This window comes from Kogia breviceps, chromosome 2 (assembly GCF_026419965.1).
Source record: "Kogia breviceps isolate mKogBre1 chromosome 2, mKogBre1 haplotype 1, whole genome shotgun sequence".
Taxonomy (NCBI): Eukaryota; Metazoa; Chordata; class Mammalia; order Artiodactyla; family Physeteridae; genus Kogia; species Kogia breviceps.
The window spans coordinates 12,621,487-12,636,047 of NC_081311.1; the positions used below are offsets into that span (position 1 = coordinate 12,621,487).

At 40.3% G+C, this 14,561-nt stretch overlaps 1 protein-coding gene across 11 annotated transcripts in view; it reads left to right on the forward strand.

Annotated features, from left to right (window-relative positions):
• The first annotated feature begins 9,248 nt into the window (after positions 1 to 9,248).
• Positions 9,249 to 14,561, forward strand: part of FAM204A (family with sequence similarity 204 member A) — a 246,726-nt gene continuing 241,413 nt past the window's right edge. For 3 of the 11 annotated variants that reach the window (XM_067024559.1, XM_067024564.1, XM_067024563.1), the window contains exon 1: positions 9,249 to 9,325. The gene's annotated coding sequence lies outside the window, so the exon portion shown is untranslated. Of the gene's footprint in view, positions 9,865 to 14,561 lie in introns of all 11 variants that reach the window. The other 8 variants (XM_067024560.1, XM_067024565.1, XM_067024566.1 and 5 more) reach the window with 4 other exon arrangements.

The following is a 14,561-nucleotide window of genomic DNA, read 5'->3' on the forward strand; positions in this document are numbered from 1 at the left end:
TTTCATTAGGTCCCATTTGTTTACTTTTGTTTTTATCTCCATTACTCTAGGAGGTGGATCAAAAAAGATCTTGCTGTGATTTATGTCAAAGAGTGTTCTTCCTATGTTTTCCTCTAAGAGTTTATAGTGTCCGATCTTACATTTAGGTCCCTAATCCATTTTGAGTTTATTTTTGTGTATGGTGTTAGGGAGTGTTCTAATTTCATACTTTTACATGTACCTGTCCAGTTTTCCCAGCACCACTTATTGAAGAGGCTGTCTTTTCTCCATTGTATATCCTTGCCTCCTTTGTCATAGATTAGTTGACCATAGGTGCGTGGGTTTATCTCTGGGCTTTCTATCTTGTTCCATTGATCTGTGTTTCTGTTTTTGTGCCAGTACTGTACTGTCTTGATTACTGTAGTTTTGTAGTATAGTCTGAAGTCAGGGAGTCTGATTCCTCCAGCTCCATTTTTCTCCCTCAAGACTGCTTTGGCTATTCAGGGTCTTTTGTGTCTCCATACAAATTTTAAGATTTTTTTGTTCTAGGTTTGTAAAAAATGCCATTGATAATTTGATAAGGATTGCATTGAATCTGTAGATTGCTTTGGGTAGTATAGTCATTTTCACAATATTGATTCTTCCAGTCCAAGAACATTGAATATCTCTCCATCTGTTGGTATCATCTTAAGTTTCTTTCATCAGTGTCTTATAGTTTTCTGCATACAGGTCTTTTGTCTCCCTAGGTAGGTTTATTCCTAGGTATTTTATTCTTTTTGTTACAGTGGTAAATGGGAGTGTTTCCTTAATTTCTCTTTCAGATTTTTCATCATTAGTATAGGAATGCAAGAGATTTCTGTGCATTAATTTCGTATCCTGCAACTTTACCAAATTCATTGATTAGCTCTAGGAGTTTTCTGGTGGCATCTTTAGGATTCTCTATGTAGTATCATGTCATCTGCAAAGAGTGACAGTTTTACTTCTTATTTTCCAGTTTGTATTCCTTTTATTTCTTTTTCTTCTCTGATTGCTGTGGCTAGGACTTCCAAAACTATGTTGAATAATAGTGGTGAGAGTGGACATCCTTATCTTTTTCCTGATCTTAGAGGAAATGCTTTCAGTTTTTCACCATTGAGAATGATGTTTGCTGTGGGTTTGTCATATATGGTGTTTATTATGTTGAGGTAGGTTCCCTCTATACCCACTTTCTGGAGAGTTTTTATCATAAATGGGTGCTGAATTTTGTCAAAGGCTTTTTCTGCCTCTGTTGAGGTGATCATATGGTTTTTATTCTTCAATTTGTTAACATGGTGTATCACATTGATTGATTTGTGTATATTGAAGAATCCTTGAATCCCTGGGATAAATCCCACTTGATCATGGTGTATGATCCTTTTAATGTGTTGTTGGATTCTGTTTGCTCATATTTTGTTGAGGATTTTTGCATCTATATTCATCAGTGATATTGGTCTGTAATTTTCTTTTTTTGTAGTATCTTTGTCTGGTTTTGGTATCAGGGTGATGGTGGCCTCATAGAATGAGTTTGGGAGTGTTCCTTCCTCTGCAATTTTTGGTAAGAGTTTGAGAAGGATGGGTGTTAGCTCTTATCTAATGTTTGATAGAATTCACCTGTGAAGCCATCTGGTCATGGACTTTTGTTTGTTGGAAGATTTTTAATCACAGTTTCAATTTCATTACTTGTGATTGGCCTGTTCATATTTTCTATTTCTTCCTGGTTCAGTCTTGGAAGGTTACACTTTTCTAAGAATTTGTCCATTTCTTCCAGGCTGTCCATTTTATTGGCATAGAGTTGCTTGTAATAGTCTCTTAGGATGCTTTGTATTTCTGCGGTGTCTGTTGTAACTTCTCCTTTTTCATTTCTAATTTTATTGATTTGGGTCCTCTCCCTCTTTTTCTTGATGAGTCTGGCTAATGGTTTATCAATTTTGTTTATCTTCTCAAAGAACCAGCTTTTAGTTTTATTGATCTTTGCTTTTGTTTTCTTTGTTTCTATTTCATTTATTTCTGCTCTGACCTTTATGATTTCTTTCCTTCTGCTAACTTTGGGTTTTGTTTGTTCTTCTTTCTCTAGTTCCTTTAGGTGTAAGGTTAGATTATTTGAGATTTTTCTTGTTTCTTGAGGTAGGCTTGTATAGCTATAAACTTCCCTCTTAGAACTGCTTTTGTTGCATCCCATAGGTTTTGGATCATCGTGTTTTCATTGTCATTTGTCTCTGTATTTTTTTAATTTCTTTTTTGATTTCTTCAGTGATCTCTTGGTTATTTAGTAACGTAGTGTTTAGCCTCCATGTGTTTGTGTTTTTTATGTTTTTTTCCCTGTAATTCATTTGTAATCTCAGGGTTGTGGTCAGAAAAGATGTTTGATATTTCAATTTTCTTAAATTTACTGAGGCTTGATTTGTGACCCAAGATGTGATATATCCTGGAGAATGTTCTGTGTGCACTTGAGAAGTGTAATCTGCTGTTTTTGGATGGAATGTCCTATAAATATTAATTAAATCTATATGGTCTATTGTGTCATATAAAGCTTCTGTTTCCTTATTTATTTTCATTTTGGATGATCTGTCCATTGGTGTAAGTGAGGTGTTAAAGTCCCCCACTATTATTGTGTTAACTGTTGATTTCCTCTTTTATAGCTGTTAGCAGTTGCCTTATGCATTGAGGTGCTCCTATGTTGGGTGCATATATATTTATAATTGTTATATCTTCTTGGATTGATCCCTTGATCATTATGTAGTGTCCTTCCTTGTCTCTTGTAACATTCTTTATTTTAAAGTCTATTTTATCTGATATGAGTATTGCTACTCCAGCTTTCTTTTGATTTCCATTTGCATGGAATATCTTTTTCCATCCCCTCACCTTCAGTCCGTATGTGTCCCTAGGTCTGAAGTGGTTCTCTTGTAGACAGCATATATATGGGTCCCGTTTTTGTATCCATTCAGCAAGCCTGTGTCTTTTGGTTGGAGCATTGAATCCATTCACGTTTAAGGTAATTATCGATACGTATGTTCCTATTACTATTTTCTTAATTGTTTTGGGTTTGTTTTTGTAGGTCCTCTTCTTGTGTTTCCCACTTAGAGAAATTCCTTTAGCATTTGTTGTAGAGCTGGTTTGGTGGTGTTGAATTCTCTTAGCTTTTGCTTTTCTGTAAAGCTTTTGATTTCTCCATCGAATCTGAATGAGATCCCTGCTGGGTAGAATAATCTTGGTTGTAGGTTCTTCCCTTTCATCACTTTAAGTATATCATGCCTCTCCCTTCTGGTTTGTAGAGTTTCTGCTGAGAAATCAGGTGTTAACCTTATGGGAGTTCCCTTGTATGTTATTTGTTGTTTATCCCTTGCTGTTTTCAACAATGTTTCTTTGTCTTTAATTTTTGCCAATTTGATTACTGTGTCTTGGTGTGTTTCTCCTTGGGTTTATCCTGCCTGGGACTCTCTGTGCTTCCTGGACTTGCGTGGCTGTTTCCTTTCCCATGTTAGGGAATTTTCAACTATAATCTCTTCAAATATTTTCTCGGGTCCTTTCTCTCTCTCTTCTCCTTCTGGGACCCCTATAATGTGAATGTTGGTGCATTTAATGTTGTCCCAGAGGCCTCTTAGGCTCTCTTCATTTCTTTTCATTCTTTTTTGTTTATTCTGTTCTACAGCAGTGAATTCCACCATTCTGTCTTCCAGGTCACTTATCCGTTCTTCTGCCTCAGTTATTCTGCTATTGATTCCTTCTAGTGTATTTTTCATTTCAGTTATTGTATTGTTCATCTCTGTTTGTTTGTTTGTTAATTCCTCTAGGTCTTTGATAAACATTTCTTGCATCTTCTTGATCTTTGCCTCCATTCTTTTTCTGAGGTCCTGGATCATCTTCAGTAACATTATTCTGAATTCTTTTTCTGGAAGGTTGCCTATCTCTACTTCATTTAGTTGTTTTTCTGGGGTTTTTATCTTGTTCCTTCATCTGGTACATAGCCCTCTGCCTTTTCATCTTGTCTGTCTTTCTGTGAATGTGGTTTTTGTTCCACAGGCTGCGGGATTGTAGTTCTTCTTCTCTCCCCAGTTCTTTTCATCTCATGCCTTGACATCTCCACTTCCATCATCCATCCATCCTCTCCACAAACATTTACTGAGCACCTACTGCAGGACAAGGACTGCACCTTCAAAGGAGTTCACAATCCATCAGGGAAGACTCACTTATGACAAATAATTGTATTTCAGTGTGATGAAGCCCTAGTTCTGCTATGTATCAACTGTTATGAATGCAGAGGGAAGAAAGGCATGAACAGTATGAGTCAGGAAATGTTTAACTTAGAAGGTAATATTTGATCTAGGTTTTGAAGAATTAAAAGAAGTTCAACAGCTAGAAAAGAGAAAGGTATTCCAGGCAAAGGAAATAGCACATTCTGAATTCCATTCTGTGACTTCTGTAGTTTCTACTTACATCATGGACCTCATAATTTTGGTACTTACAGCATAAAATGTATCATTTATAACGTCATTACATGTCTTGGACTACAAACTTCTTGACATGTCAGTACATATACTTCATTTGTATTCTCTTCAAACCTTAGCAAAGTGCTAAGCATTGGGCACATAGTAAAGACCACAAAGTTGTTGACAGAGTAATCTGATAATCTGTCAACATTTATGTACTCAGTTTTTGTGTGTGTATGTGTTCCCATAGAACTTTATTTATGGACATTAAAATTTGGGTTTCATGTAATTTTCACAAGTAATGAAGTGTTATTTGTCTTATGATTTTTAAAAACTTTATCTTTAGAGCAGTTTTAAGTTCACAGAAAAATTGAAGGCAAGATATAGAGATTCTTTCCTATATGAATTGCCCCTCCCCCACGACTGATATCCCCCACCAGAATGGTACATTTGTTACAACTGGTGAACCTATAACGACACATCGTAATCACCCAAAGTCCACAGTCTGCATTACAGTTTGCTCTTGGTGTTGTACACTCTATGAGTTTGGACAAATGTATCTATCATCATGGTATCAGACAGAGTATTTTCACTGTCCTAAAAATCCTCTGTGTTCTGCCTGTTGAATTCCCCTTGCCCCAACACACAGACACACACACACACACACACACACACACACACACACACACACACAGGTTTTAGGTGTAAGGGAAGGGAATTAATGTTTATTGACTATTGACTACATGCTAGGATGAGTGTTAAAAGCTTTACATGTGTTCCTTCATTTAGAGAGATTAATCAGGCAATGGGCTGTTTCAGAGGATGAAGGTGTTAGGAAAAGGGAGAGTAACATAGATTTCAATGCAGCAATCCAGTAATGATTGAAGAGGATGCCTCTGATGGGATTTGATCACTCTCTAGGTACTAAGAGAGATGGAGAGAGAAGACACATTTTGCTCCTGAAGCCTCTCTTTTCATGAGCTCCCACCCGGTACACATCCCACTGGGTATTAATAATGTCTACATTTTATTGACTGCACTATGCTGGGATTTATCAGGAACTTCACTGTAAAAGGGGTAGTGTGTGACAGCAGAAACAGCAGGAGCTTCAGAGTGCAGTGAAACGTCCCCACCTTAGTTTTGCATGTTACTAGCTGTGTGACATTAGGCAAGTTTCTTCAAACTCTTGAAACCTTAATTTCCTTGTCTGTCAAATGGGCACAATAATAACTACACCATAGGTTTATATGACATTAGTTGCAAAATACCTAGCACTCAGAAATGCTTTCTCTCCTATCTTCCCATATACAACCTATTGGACATGAAGAATTTGAAAGTACCAGACATGATGAATAAAGAAAAAGTACTTTTCTTTGGCAACATCCTATGTTACAGAAATTTTGTTTCCTCCAATATCAACAGTTGCTGATGTCATAGTGTTAGTTGTTCAACATATTCTTGGAAGATTAACATTGTTATCGATGCTTCAATTTGCAAATTAAAAAAAATTCAGATAGAGAAATTGCCACACAATTCCTAAAGTTCAGAACTCTCTTGTTTCTATTCTTTCGCATAAGTCACTAGACTACTTTTTCTTCAATGAGGCATTTTGTACAGATGGAAATAACTATTCTCTTTCTCAGTTTCAGCAAGAAGCACATTTATCATTTGTTCAACAAAGTCATATTCACTTTTTCCAACTGAGAAATATTTAAGGGATTTCATTATATTTGGGGAAATTTTCAACAATCAGAGATTTAGCAGCTGTCAAAAAAGACCTCCACAATTAATCTTTTATAATATAAGTGTGACTTGTAATCTCTACACTAAGGATAAAAATTACTAAATATAAGGAAAAATGATTCATAAACTATAATATTTCTTGGCAAAGAAAAACTGCTTTATGCTTTTTAAGATGGTTGAAAATTTAAATGAAACTTACATGTTCGAAATTAGTGCCACATGCAACACAATTCAAGCACAATTCACTAGCTGCATCACATTCACTATGATTTAGTAAAAGATACTCAATAATTCTATGTTTCATAGAAATCTCACAAATACAAGTATTTCATTCACAAAATGCATGGTTTGGCAGGGTTCCAGGGCAGGAATTTGCTGGAGGGAAGGTAAATTTATCGATTAAAATAAATCAAATGACTGACATTTCCTCCAGAAAACTGGCAAAATAATAATATTCAGAGACTGAAAGTCTTACAAGCAAAACTGGAAGAATGGTCTGAGCTATTTACGTTTATTATAGGAATCCAATAATGTAATTAAGAGTAAACAATCAGATATTTGAGAATTCTCAAGTTAACATTGAGAACATTTTATTTATTTTATTATTTTATTATTATTATTTTTTGCAGTACACGGGCCTCTCACCGTTGTGGCCTCTCCCGTTGCGGAGCTCAGGCTCCGGACGCGCAGGCGCAGCGGCCATGGCTCACGGGCCCAGCCGCTCCGCGGCACGTGGGATCCTCCCGGACCGGGGCACGAACCCGCGGCCCCTGCATCGGCAGGCGGACTCTCAACCATTGCGCCACCAGGGAAGCCCTGAGAACATTTTAAATTACATATTTTTGGAGTAGGACTTTCCAGAAAACTTTGATGTGAAATCTGGTGGCTGTAAGTCTTTGGAGTACCTATAATTATATTCCCCCTCTATCCCTTGCACATTTATATGCACTAAACAATGAGTATTCTTTGATGGAACATATGTAGAAACAATCCAGATAGTTCTGAAACAGGCCAACAATATTTCCTTCCTACCCCGTGTCTCAGTTCTTCCCCTTCTGTGCTTTCTTTCCCCATTTTGGTTACACCTCCACCATCAGCATTTGTTATGGACTGAATGTTCGTGTACCCCTAAAATTCATACGTTGAAATTCTAACCCTAGGGTGGCTGTATTTGGAAATGGGGCCTTTAAGGAATTAAGGTTAAAAGAGGCCGTAAGGGTAGGGCCCTGATCCAATAGGATTAGTGAAGAAACAAACACCAGAGAGCCCTTCCTGCCCCCACCCACCCGGTTCTCTCTCGCTCCTTCTCCCTCTCCTTATACAACTACACAAAAAAATTTTATGAGCTCACAGCAAGATGGATGCTGCCTACAAACCAAGAGAAGAGGCCTCAGAATGAAACCTACTTTGCTGACACCTTGATCTTAGGCATCCCTACCTCCAGAACTGTGAGAAATAAATTTTTGTTGCGTAAGCTACTTAGTCTGTGGCATTTTGTTATGGCAGCTCCAGCAGACTAAGATAGCAATTAAGAGGCTCAATGTAACAGTCACAACAGCATTTTCCTACATGTCCTCTCTTTAACTACTTTTTATGGATTGGATTCAGGGAAAAACACTATTGAGGGGCTGGACACATTTGGCCAGGAGAGTTTCATACAGATCCTTACACCACTCAGCCCTGCTTCTAATCGAGCATCACAGAATGTGAGTGTGAGAAAGGACTTTAGTAACCCAAACTTGTCACTTCAGGTTTTGCTATGATTCTGGGGTCATAGAAAGCTACTCCATACACCTGGCACATCTTCTGGAAAACAATGGGGGTGAGGTAGTTGATAGTTAAGTATTACACTTAAACATCGGTTTATACTAAATTGTGATGTTACTGAGTGCAATACAAAATTGTTTCACATTTTTAGAATGCTTCAAAGAAAGGCATTACTGATAAGGCTAATGCCAATACAAACTGAAAATTACTGTGGGCAAGGTAATGCCTTAAGGGGTTTATGTGTATTTTGTTACATAACCGTTACAACACTAGAAAATAGGAATGTATTCTTATTATTACAGAACGTTATTTCAGAAAATGGAAGCATTTCTAAAATAGCCCCACTCCCATCACGGTCATATTATGCTGTTTTATTTTCCTCATAGAGCTTTTTTTTCCTCCTGTTTTTTTTTTCCCTTGCTTATTTTCTATGCTTCCCTAAGCCCCTTCTCAGAGCCTAAGGCAGTGGCTGCCACGTTAAAGGAGCTCAATGAGCTTTTGGCCAAGGCCACACAGCTGGCCAGTGAAGCAGCTGACACGATCACCAAACGGTAAGTGCCACTAAAACAGGAATAGGGATCATTTTGCTCTAAACATAGGCTGGCAGGGTGCCTGCTCAATAAACATGTACAGAAAGAAAAAAAAAGTAAGGAAGGGAGCGAGGGGACAAGGGTATATGAATGGAAACGTTCCCAGACGGGTCTACAGAGCTTCTGCAGTGACTTTCCGTCCTTGGGGAATGAACTCAGTTCAAGGTCTAAGCCAGAACTTTCCTCACCACGGAGTACGGGAAGGATTAGAGAAAGAACAGACTTTAAAAACGTCGCTGCGTAGCGGCTGGGCCCGTGGGCCAGAGCCTGCGAGTCCGGAGCCTGTGCTCCGCAACGGGAGAGGCCATAACAGTGAAAGGCCCAAGTACCGCAAAAAAAAAAAAAAAAAAAAAAAAAAAAAAAAAAAGTCCAGAAAGGGCCTTCCTGGTGGCGCAGTTGTTGAGAGTCCGCCTGCTGATGCAGGGGACACAGGTTCGTGCCCCCGGTCCGGGAAGATCCCACAAGCCTCGGAGCGGCAGGGCCCGTGAGCCATGGCCGCTGAGCCTGCGCGTCCGGAGCCTGTGCTCCGCAACGGGAGAGGCCACAGCAGTGAGAGGCCCGCGTACCACACACACACACAAAAACAAAAACGTCCAGAAGAAAACGGCGAGAGAAAAGTAGCAGAAAGAAAGGAATCAACCCTTTTCTGCCTATTTAAGAGAGCACAGCTGAGCGCGGCCGGTTTCCATGGCGACCCCAGGCCAGAACGGCCTTAGCCCATTGGCTGAGATGTAGGAGCCAATGAGAAGGCGCGATGTTGACGGGTCTTAACATGGCTGCTGGACGGCCGGCTTTGCACTGGTGAGTAGAGCTGGTGGCTGGGTTGGTTCCCGGGCGGCCCGGGCTCCGTTGTGAGGACCTGGGAAGGCCGGGTGCGGGGAGCGAGGGAGCCAGCGAGCCAGCGTGGGTGGCCTCACAGCCTCTCCGCGGAGCCCTCAAACCCTTTGGCCGGGCCCGCGGGAGAGTCGGCGGAGCTGGCCTCCGCTTTGCTTGGACCTGGCGTCGCAGCGCCTTCCCCGTCCTGTTGGTGGGAGAGGGGTTCTTCGTCCCACCCCAGCCAGAGTGAGAGGGGACGAGGAGACAGACTTTCGAGCCGGGAAACAGTCTCTGGTTTACAATTGCTGTACCCGGAAGAGAGCTGCAGTCAATGGGAGTGTCAGCAAGCTAGGCGTCCAGCATCAGAATCTGCAGCGCTTTTAGTTCTGTGCCGGGAGGGGATTCTTCCCTCTCGGGGATTGGAGTGTGACCCTGCTGCCGAGAGCCTGCAGAGTTACGGGTTGTGCAGCCAAACAGGAAAAGGTGTACCTTTCTAGAGCCACCCTATTGCTGTCTTGCACCCTGTAAGTATTCTCACAGCGGCATCCAATTTGAAATGAGCCTCGAAGTGTTACTGGTTACTTGTAAATCTTTCCGTGTAGGGTTTTGAGTCTGGGGAAGTGTTGGCTAAACAAAACACTCACTTTGATGAAAACATATGCATTACATGCAAAATTCTGCTAAATAGTTAATCTGGGTAATCAGAGTGGTAACTTAAATCCGAAGTCAGGCCTGTGATTCAGTTGTACTTTCTCTACCTTTTTGAGAAAACGGAGCGTATTTATTTCATAGACATGAATAGGACATTTACATTAATGTTGATGACAGCATGCTTAAAAGTATTTCAGTTAAGTAACTAATTCCCAGTCACAGAAACTGATTATTGTGTAAATTATTTAACACAATCTTCAGATTGGTGGGTGGTGGCTTGTGACTGTCATACAAGTAAGATTAAATTCAGATCAGACAAGATTCAGATTTCTTTAATTGAATATAAAATCTGGGAATAAGACAGCTTCATTTGGTAAAAATGGAATTGAAATTCTGGAATATTAGAGGCAGGAGACATTTACCCAGTAAACTGCTCAGATTGAGTTTTGGTTAATACACAGTTGCCTGGACTTCCAGAAACTGTGACGTTATTACCCAGACCTCTGAATGTGACTTCGATGTATGCGATTTAGCCTAACATTTTACATAGCTCTCTGCCCTTAGAAAGTGAGAAGAAAATTCTTCTTAATCAAATGTTAACAGAATTACAGGCTGGAGACATTCTTCAGACCCATTCTCTAATCTGTGTCACCAAGAATATATTACTACTTAAAGTCTGTTCTCTATAGCGTTTTCAAGCTATAGAGTTCTATTTTTCTAAGATAAGTGGATTACAGTGCATTAGGTGAGTCTGTTACCTCATCTGTAAAAGGGGTTTAGATAATAATTCCTAGTGGAAGGGTCATTGGTGAGGATTAAGGGTAAAACAGTGCCTGTCACATTGTTTGTATGCCATGTATAGCGGTGACCTGCTTTGTTTTTCTTTCTGTTTCTTCTGTCATAATTTTTTTTTTTTTTTTTTTTTTTTTTTTTTTTCCCTTTCTCCAGAGCATCTTTTAGGTGTTCTCTCTGAAGTGCAGAGTCTTACTGAAAACTAGCAAGCTTGCCTGTGGTGGCTGGGTTAGGAGAGAACACTTATCTTCTGGGCCGTTGAGGTTTAATTAGTATTGTTCTGACTGTGAGAGGATGGAGTGTTAACAGCAAGGAATGGGGTGATTCTGGGCATTTGGGCACGTATAATATTGAGATCCATAAAGAAACATTTTAGAGCAGCAAGACATCCCAGAGATCTGATCAAACCCTTTATAGCTTAAGAATGAAGACCCAGCCAGATGCAGTGGCTTCCCCACAATTTTGTTGTTCAGGACCAGGAACCCATCTTCTGATTTTCAAAACAGTGTTTTTTCCGCTGCTCTACCACTGGTTCCCAATCCTTTCGCAACCTAGAACCCCTTTTATTATAATTTGATATCTCCGTGGATGCTATATTTTGAAAGATTGTGTCCACTAAACTATATTCATTAATTTTTGTTCTTTTTTTTTTTAAAATAAAAATCAGGTCTGTAGCTACCAATCAGAGTCTCTGATGAATTAAAGTGTGGTGAAGAATAATGTTTCATTGAATTTAAGCCTCCTGACCTAAAGGTGGATGATATTGTTTGAGGAATAATAAAATATATTGGGCTTTTTAAATATTGAAATTAGCTTAGAGACCTCCATTACTGTCTTCATAAAACTTTGGGAAAACCTTAGCTGAGGAACTGCTGAGCTGTGTCGTGTTCTTCTAGGTGCATTGCCATCTGCCCAGGTGTGCTAAATGTAGTGACTGTGTTTGGTTTCCACAGGCAAAAGAAAGCCCAGCCATTGAGATGAGGATGATACATAAATATTTTTTGTTCATCATAAATCATGTCAGCCCTGGACTAAAGATGTGTTCTGCATAGCATACACAGAATTTTTTTTGTAGAATAATGGTGGAATTGGAAAAAATCTCTCGAATATGAAATGGAGAGGCTGATACTCAAAACTGTAGAGGAAAAAGGGGTTCTGAATGATTTACATCTTCTTTGGGGCTAAATGATAAAACTAAAATATTTGACGTGCAGGCTAAAAACGTGAAAATTTATGTATTGATACATGGACTGTTACACAGACCTGGCTGTAATCTACACTAAAAAACTTGTTTCTTGTTCTCTGGTATGCCACGTCTCTTGAGAATGGCTGAGTAATTTTCACATGTGAAGGATGATTTGGAGTGATCTGCTTTAAAATGAAGGAGTGCATTCTGAAAGGTATGAGGTGAGCAACACTTCAAAGAACTAGAGAATCACAATCCAGAGGAACCCAACAGAAGTAACAGGGGGCCTAATAGGACCAGTTGGTACCATAGTACAATTACAAATGTATAAATAACATGTATGTGCTTTGAATGGAGAGACAGTGTTTTGGACCATAAGCCCAGAACAAGTCGCGAAGCAGCCACTCCACGTTGGCTGATTTGCAGCCAGGCTGCTGTTCAGGTGGGCAGTTTCACTTTGCAGGCTCCTCAGTGAATAATCTGTGTTTGTCTGTGGCCACCAAGTTGCCCTGGTATTTGTGTGTGTGTATGTGTTTTATGGTCAGAGGAGAATGGCACGTCACTTTACAGATATTTAGGAATTAAGTTCAGAAACACACCTTATTTGAACTTTGCCTTGTTTTACGGATTTGGACATAGAGTTCACTTTTTAAAAGTTACGTTAAGTTTTTTCCCCTGTGGGAACACACCAGAAATTATCATACCTGTCAGTGGCATCGTGAGGACAGTTCTTAATGCCACATCAGCAAGAACTTATTAAAAATAGATGATTTTGAGAAAGTCCAAAAGTGATCAGAAATGATTGAGGGCTGATGAGGAAAGGCGTGCCCTGGCCACGGCAACTGGCACTGCTTCCCAGGGTGAAACCCATTTGGGTGCCCAGAGCACAGACTCACCCTGTGGAGATACTGAAGCAGTGGCCCAGTGGAGGAACTGTGCCCTTCTGAGCAGTCACAGCTGAAGTCTGGGCTGAGTGGTACTTGGCTGCTGATGGACAGAAGCTTGCCATTTGTATAGAATGTTGGTTCCATGAGGTTAGGCATTTGGGCCTGTTTTTTTTTTGTGGTACGCAGGCCTCTCACTGCTGTGGCCCCTCCCATTGCGGAGCACAGGCTCCGGACGCGCAGGCTCAGTAGCCATGGCTCACGGGCCCAGCCGCTCCGCAGCACGTGGGCTCCTCCCAGACCGGGGCACGAACTCGTGTCCCCTGCATCGGCAGGCGGACTCTCAACCACTGCGCCACCAGGGAAGCCTGGGCCTGTTTTGTATACTGCTGTTCTATGTCTTGAAGAGTGCCTGGCACACACTGAAAGGTATGCCAAAGATGCTATGGACAGGGAAGAGAAACAGTGGCTGCAAACGTAGAACCCCAGTTGGTGCTAAGAAAGGTAACTCTGAAACTTGTTACTGTCCTTAAGTCCTGAAATGGGATCGTGAGCCTGAAGGTATATTATATGCCCGTGGCAAAGTCATGATGGAGCTTATTATCACTCCCCTCCCCCTGCTTCTCAGAACAGTAGAAATATTTTTATTAATAGCACAACACCTGCTTTTCAATACTGGCATGTTTTACACCGTGTCCTTTGTGCTAACAGAATATCTCAACATAACCTCCATTCCAACTTTAAAAATCCTCAGGCCAGATTTAGGGATGGATCCCGGTTTTATAGGGCTTGGAGCTTATGTAATTTGAGGTCTTCTCTTTCAAAAAAGGAATACAGATTAAAAATATAGAAAATCAGGTATAGTGCTCTGGAAGGACCTGTGAAAAAGAGGAGCCTTGAAGCTTAGGTTCCATTATCTTCCTGGTAATTTGCTTCTGGTTTTATTGCTCCATTCAGAAAAAGACATCAACATTTTAAATAGAAACTTCAGTCAGACTGTGGAAATCAAGGACGTAAATGACTTGCATCAATTGCTAAGTGAATGCACCTTAAACGTTAGAAACTTCAAAGCTACCTTGTGGATGCTGCCACCCATGATAGAAATGATAAAAATGCAGTGCATGGCCACAGAAGTAATAATAATAATGGCAAAAAGAACTTTGCATTGATCAAGTCCCCAGAACCTCCTAAACACTGTGTTGAGTGTTTCAATAGCTTATCTCGTTTCGTCCTCAGAATAACCCTGTGTGCAATACGGTTATTCCTGTAAAACAGATGAAAAAACTGAGGGTCAGAGGTGTTAAAAATGATTTCCTCATACCGCTAATATATGGTGGAGTCAGGATTACAGTTGGAGTAATTAGATGTTAGAACCCTTCCTCTTAAAAAGCCAAGAGAATGTTTTGGTGAGGATGTTTCAGAGAGCCAGCAACTATGAGGCTGGACCCAAACTGTGCAAAGTGAGAGCTGATTCTTTGGACTTGGGAGGAGGTCCTTAAAAGTTATCAGGCATCCATGATTCAGAGGAATGCAAAATCCCGCGATACTTTCTCTCAGAGACAATGCTGGTGGTGGTTTTCTTACTAGGTTAACGCAATAGGGGGCAGAAAGGTTAGCAAAAAAGATTTCCATCCTTCTATTTTATTCCTTTAAGTTGATAGTATATCTTGATTTTGAGCAGTACAGCCAACTTCTCTATTCTAGGCCT